Here is a 7447-nt window from a genome sequence, read left to right as displayed (position 1 = left end):
CTAAGCAAAATGTTTTTCATCTGATCAACCAAATTGAGCCAGATCAAATAGGGTTTCAACCCTAGTGAAACCCTAAATGGTTGGAATTCAATTGAAAAACCCCAAAATTTTGGTTGAAACCGAAACCCTAAACGGTTTTCCCAAACCCTAAAGTTGGCCTTCATACCCTATTTGATCTAATTTCTAGCATTGTGTTTAACCATTTGATTAAATCACTTCCACCTGCTATTAATTTCTTAGATTCTTGTTATGACATTATTATCCAACATTTTAAACCTTGAAAATTTTATTGGGCTAAGAAAAATTGAATTTTGGCTTGATAGTATCTCAAAACCTAACCAAATCCCCTTTAAACCCCAAATTGAAGTCTACTTGGTTGAGGCCCACCAAGACCCACGAATTTGGCCACCTTGGCAAAGCTTCTTGAAGAAGTTTCCTCCCCCACATGGCAGACCATCCACTACCTTTGGCTGCATCCAATAGTCCCTTCATGAGATGGAGAAACCCACTCCCATCAACCTCCATACCTCACAGCTTCTACGTGCAGTCCTTTCCCCTCACTATTCTCCACTTTATGTCACATAGCCACCTCAAATTAAGGTTCATTCAAGTCCATATCTCCCCCCTCCAGAAGTCTTGAGTCGTTCAAGACACACTTCCTTCCCTTTCATCACTTCTTCACCCCGTTCTTAGAGAGAAACCCAAAAGAGCTCTCTCGGGCAGATTTATAGGTCTTTTTGCATGGATATTCTCAACCCCTTATAAGTATTTTCACATGATTACTCCTTCCTAAAATCTGTTCTTCTTTGAGTCTAGTTTTTTTAGATATATTATTAGTATCATTCCATGGTCATTTGGTTGGTAGAAAGTATTTTTAACCATGGAAAGGTCATTCTGGGCTTGAAACTGAAGAGTATGTTATGTTTTAGCATTTTTGACCAAGCTAATGGACATATCTTGGTCTGAACATTTTATGGAGTATTGTTAGCATGTGTTTAAGAGTGTTCATTGAGGTTTTGTTGCATGACTAAAGCTTTTGATGGTACATTTTTTTAGATCTAAAAACTTGAAAACCGGAAGTGGCAAAACAGTTTTTATTTGAAGAAAGTTTGAATATTTCGTGATTCAATCTTACTCTAAAGGCTTTCATATTTTTATATGATGATCCCAAGTCTCTTATTTTCATGTTAGGATGTTAGTTTGAAGATATTTAGTCTTAGTTTCAAAGATATGATTTTTTTATGCAAGAGGATTTTGGTTAGGCCTAAGATTTGACGTTTTTGGATTAGATCCATGTTTTATTGATTTGTAGCCATGCGATTTTAATTTTGATGGTTGGATATTATTTAGGACACATTCTTAAACTATGTGATGCTTTATTTCAAATATCTCACCTTCTTAAGTTTGATCAAGAGATTTATCAAAGCTAGTGGAGGAAAAAGTTTCTGTTTTTGGACTAAGTGTAAAACCAAAAACTCCAAGTGTTATTTTGTAATTTTGGTGACTTTATTTTGATGATTTAAAGCATGTTTTATCTTAGGATGATGTTATGAATATGTTAGGAGTAAGATTTGATTTTTCTGAAATTCTTGGAGATGTTTTGATTTAGGGTCAAAGCTTGTGATTCAAGTGTTTGGATCTTTTTACAAAAAGTTTGATGTTGATTATTAGCTTTTTCTAAATTGATGTTTTAATTATGGTTTTAAACTTAGGATAGGAAGATCCTTGTTGCAAAATTTTGGTTTAAGCATGAGTTTTGAAGTTAGAAGGAATTGCAACAAAAATCAAGAGAAATGGCCTATGGATGTTTCGGTCATAGTGTGTTTTTCATAGTTGTGATTTGTTTTAAATTTTTTGAGTTGATATTTGAGTTTAGGACAAAATTTACATGAGGAATGTAAATTTTAAAAAAACTTTTTGGACTTAGGATGTGAAATTCTTAAGTTATGGGTAAAATGGTCATTTTCCCACATGTAGAGGGTAAAATGGTAATTTTACTCTAAGTTGTCTCTTTTACACATTTATAATTGTTAGTAATTAAATTTCTAACTTTTAGAATATTTTCTTACAGTTTCTCATGTTTCATACTTTATTTTCATAGGACGCGAGAAACGAGGTAAGTTAGCTTCTAACTTACTATCAGTTTACTGTGTATGTATGATGGGTAAGGGAACTAAAATTTATGTAGATATGTTATCTTATATGCCATGTCATGCTATGCCACATCATTACATGTTTATCTGTTATACATGATTTATTCTGTCATGTATATTTATCTGTTACACAATCTATTCTGTCACGTATTGCTATATGTTATAAGTATGCCATGTTAAGTATGCCACATGATACATGTATGTAATATCATGTAATATTCACCATTGCAAGTATGTCATGTTAAGTAAAAAAGTCAGATCAAGTTTATGTTAAATCAAGTTTCAGATCACGTTCATGTTAAGTTATTCATGTCAATCACGACCCTAAGTGCTAGGATGGGGTAATATCCTAGTGGAACTCCTTCGTTCACACTGGAGTGTCTAAATAGGTACGAAATTCCTAGGGTTGACAAACTACAGTCAATAGGTTGCGAATAGGGCCTAATTAGCTGGTCACCGGAGCGCGCCGGACACTAATGCCGATGAAGCCATATTTTATTTTACATGTGTTCACAACAAGTGTGGCACAAACAATTCATGGGGCCACAACAACTGTGGAGCATAAAGTATGGGGCAATAACAAATGTGGAGCATACACTATGTGAGACACAGCAATTGTGACAAGTAGAATACATGGGGTCACAACAACTGTGGAGTACGTATTAACGCACTCACAGCTGGTGTAGATACCAGTGTTGTGATGCGGTAATCGGCATGGACATACGGCTCAAGGGGACCCGTGTAGCACCCATATGGTCATGTTATTAATTAAGTCTATTGAACAAGATTCCAAGTTCATGTCAAAAAGTTAAAAATAAGCAATCACAGTGACCCCATGAGATAAGAATAAGTTTTAGATCAAGTTCATGATATGTTATGTTATGTTCACATACATGTTATGTTCATGTTCACATTATGTTTTAAGTTCACATTCATGTCATGTTATATTCACGTACATGTTATGTTCAAGTTCACGTTCATGTTATGTTATGTTCTTGTTTACATTATGTCTCAAGTTCACGTTTATGTCATGTTATGCTCTGATTTATGTTAAATTCAAGTTCATGTTTATGTTATGTTTGTTCGTGTTCATGCTATGATTCAAGTCCATGTTATGTTTCAAGTTCAGGTTCATGTTATGTTGCTGAACATGTTATGTTGCTAGCCCATGTTATATTATAAGTTCAAGTTCATGTCAAGTTCAGTTCAAGTTATGTCAGTTATGCCATGCTATATGTCAAGTTATGCTATGATTACTTACGACTTTAATTATGCATTCATGCTTTTACTGTCATGCATGCATCATTAACCTATGTGGGAGTTTCCTGTTAACTTACTGAGATTTGTAATCAAATCTCACCGTGAAAGTCCCAACTACCATTCCCCCTGAATGGTAGGCGATGTGTCAGGATCAGTGTAGGGAACGGACATTGGTAGACTAAAGGAGGTTGACTAGACGTCGTGAGACACGACGCGGAGCTTACAGCTTTCATAGTTAGTTTTTGGACAGTATTTTAGCCTCGTTAGTCGAGTTACATGAGTTACTCGACGAATTTCCTCAATAGTATTTTTTGGTAATGTAAATATGGAGTCTGGTCTCCCATGTTTTTGAGATTATAGCCTTCTGAGACTCGTACTAAAATTATGAATGTTTATTTTGTTAAGTATGCTTGGACTACGATTTAACTATTTTGGATATTATAAGTTTGGTGCATAGTATTGCTCAAAAAAAAATTATCCGCTGTGAATATTACATAATGTTAGATGCATGATAGGAATATTGCATCTTATATGTCATGAACGGGGGCAAGTAACCTTATGTTGCATGTCCCGACACTTCAAATGTCTATTCAATCCCAAGCGGAATCTGGGGACGTCACATGGTGGTATTAGAGCAATACGTCTCTGGCTTGTAAAGCCACCTATCCTTAGGAAAAGCACCAAATACTAGGCTTGAAATTTTAGTCTTCATTAGGCTTAAATTTCTTAAAGTATAAGAGATAGTACGTGGTTTTTATAAGTGCACTCGTGTGTTTCGAGAAGTGAGGCATGACTTTTGGTAGGATACCTTGGAACCCTGAGAGAGACATCAATCAGGAAAATCAGAATCCCTTGATGGATGGAGGATTAGTTGAAGCTGTACGCCTGCTGACTGACATGCTTAGACATCAGCAATAGCAGCAAGTGCACTTACCCATTAGTTTGTAAGCTGTCATTTAGGGAGATAGAGATTCTTGCGCCCTAGGAACTGAAGGAGCTAGCTTCATCACTAGTATTTTCTAAGACCTATGTATTGTTAAGCTTAGTTAATATTGATTTGATTGCAATTGATTGTATTGTTGCATTATTGTTATTTTGGGGAATGTCAAGTCATTGAGGTTTGTAACTTGTATGCTTTTGATTCAAGCGAGTCCTTGTTTCTAGTGATTGTGGTTTTACACTAAAGTTAAGATTGGAAGCCTAATTGTTACCCAGGTGGTATGAGTAACAATTCTCACTAGGTGTATTATTGTTCATACCAGTGTAGGTAAAGAATGCCTTTTAGTAATATGAGGAAGAATATTGAAGGTCATTGAATTATATTCCACGTGTTTGGAGTTTGTTTTGATTATGAGGATGCAATGGAATTTGTGTTTGGAAGATTAAAGTGTTTGAGGAAAGCATTGGCCTTAGTAGGATTCACTTATGATAGTAGTTTTATCTTGCGGCAATTAAATGGTTTTTTCTTTTGTGAAGCACTGTGTTTGCGGAGACATAGATTGCCCTTACATTGGAGACCAATATATGGGAAGTAAAATCTTAGTCTTGAGGATTTACATAAACACTAGGAACATATCCTTCTATTTAGAGTCAGAATAAGAGGCAGCTCATGATGGATAGACAAGCTATGCCAATCATAAGAGAGAAAGCCTTGAGTTTAGGTTACTAGCTGATTGTTTATTAAGGTGTCACCTAGGAGGAGGAATGATTCATTTTAATTATGAAGGAGTAAGCTAGTCCTAGGCAAACAAGTTTCCCTGAGGAAATAGAGAAAGTAAATTCAGTTGTGTATGGATTAAATTCTTCCAAATTGAATTGCACGAATACTTGAAGTTTTAGACTTAAAGAGTATGCCAGTATGACTTGACCTACTTTGTGAAAGGATTCTAGTACAAATTGATGATTTGAGCATTAAGGACATAAGTGATTTCACTTAAGCAAGGATTTAGTATCCTAAAAGGTTAGTCTAGAACTTGTTAAGTTTAGGCAATAACCTTTGTGATCATTATAGATAAGATTAGTGTGGACTACGAGAGGAAGGAGTTACCTCATAAAGAACGTTACCCGCCGCTTCACTCAACTACATGGTTAGACTGGGATATCTTCAAAGCGAAGACAGCATGGGATGGAGCTGAGTCCAGCAGAGCAGCAGAAGAGTGCGCCGCAGCTGCCAACACTAAGCCCACAACATCAGGATTATCTATGTCATCAACTCACCATGAACGTTTGCTAGTAGAGGGTTAGGAGCCAGAAAACGGCGATGAAGAGTTCGTGCAGCCCCCACCAAGGTCATTTCGAGAATGTGGTCTATGATTAAGAGGACAACGTGGTCTACTACTTACCCCAGCACGCCATGCCATTGGACATTAATGCACCTCCACCGGATACAACCAGTGACGATACATCCAGTGATGGACAGTAGTTTTGGTAAGCAACATCTTTTATTGAGCATGTTTTATGTTTGTACTTGCGTCGATTTCGAGGACGAAATCTTTTTTTTAGAAGGGGGGAATGTAACAGTATGTTAGAAATTCAATGGTGGAATTTCTATAGACTTTAGGAATCTCATGAAAACCCCATAAGTTTTCACTAATCGACCAATCGCACAGGTCTTAGTCTATCAACAAAGTCAGTGTTACCACTCACTACGGTGGCAGAATTGCAATTTTAATTGTTTGAGGTAGTTAGAAGTGTCAGAATACGTTATGGTCTACACCACTAGACTCAGTTGAATATTTAAGATTTTATAGCACAATAACTCATTTTCATAATTTCGGACGAAACGGCTGTTTGAAACTGTGAATTTATTTTTAGGGGCACTTTGGGGTTGAGATTTGGTAAACGATTTTCACTGTAAGTTAATATGATTATTTAGGATTTTTTTAGTACTAAGTTTATTACACATTTTGTGGAGTGAATAATAACCTCGATAAGCATACTAATTGCAGTGTTTTCAAAATCACAGTGTGGAATGTCCAAATTAGGTTAGAGAAGTTTTATTTGGACACTTGGGAAGATCTTAGCCACACATAGTGAATAGCATTAAACACTTGACACAAAGAGGAACCATTAGATGGATTTGTGAAGGAAATCAAGGTGTGAGATCATGCCACCTAAGCAAAATGTTTTTCATCTGATCAACCAAATTGAGCCAGATCAAATAGGGTTTCAACCCTAGTGAAATCCTAAATGGTTGGAATTCAATTGAAAAACTCTAAAAGTTTGGTTGAAACCAAAACCCTAAACGATTTTCCCAAACCCTAAAGTTGGCCTTCATACCCTATTTGATCCAATTTCTAGCATTGTGTTTAATCACTTGATTAAATCACTTCCACATGCTATTAATTTCTCAGATTCTTGTTATGACATCATGATCCAACATTTTAAACCTTGGAAATTTGATTGGGCCAAGAAAAATTGAATTTGGCCTTAATAGCATCTCAAAACCTAACCAAACCCCCTTTAAACTCCAAATTGAAGTCTACTTGGTTGAGGCCCACCAAGACCCACGAAATTTGCCACCTTGGTAAAGTTTCTTGAAGAAGTTTCCTCCCCCACATCGTAGACCATCCACTACCCTTGGTTGCACCAAATAGTGCTTTGATGAGATGGAGAAATCCACCCCATCAACCTCCATACCTCACAGCTTCTGTAGGTAGTCCTTTCCCCTCACTATTCTCCACTTTATGTCACATAGCCACTTCAAATCAAGCTTCATTCAAGTCCATATCTCCCCCCTCTAGAATTCTTGAGTCTTGCAAGACGCACTTCCTTCCTTTTTGATGACTTGCATAATTTAATATATTTTACTACATCTTAACTTTAAAATTTATTCTAATTTTATTTATTTTTGTTAATTTTAGTCTTCATTGTTATCATTTAAATTTATTTCAAATTTGAAAAAAAATAAAAATCTAAATTTTACAAGCTTATCATCTAGAAACTCTCTCATTTAAATGAAAATGTTATTTGAATATAGGAGCTGCTGAATAAAAGAGGGAAAAAAAATAGACGTATAATGTAGAAGGCTGAGA

This window comes from Carya illinoinensis, chromosome 6 (genome assembly GCF_018687715.1).
Source record: "Carya illinoinensis cultivar Pawnee chromosome 6, C.illinoinensisPawnee_v1, whole genome shotgun sequence".
Classification (NCBI taxonomy): domain Eukaryota; kingdom Viridiplantae; phylum Streptophyta; class Magnoliopsida; order Fagales; family Juglandaceae; genus Carya; species Carya illinoinensis.
Note: the sequence above shows the minus strand (reverse complement) of the source record.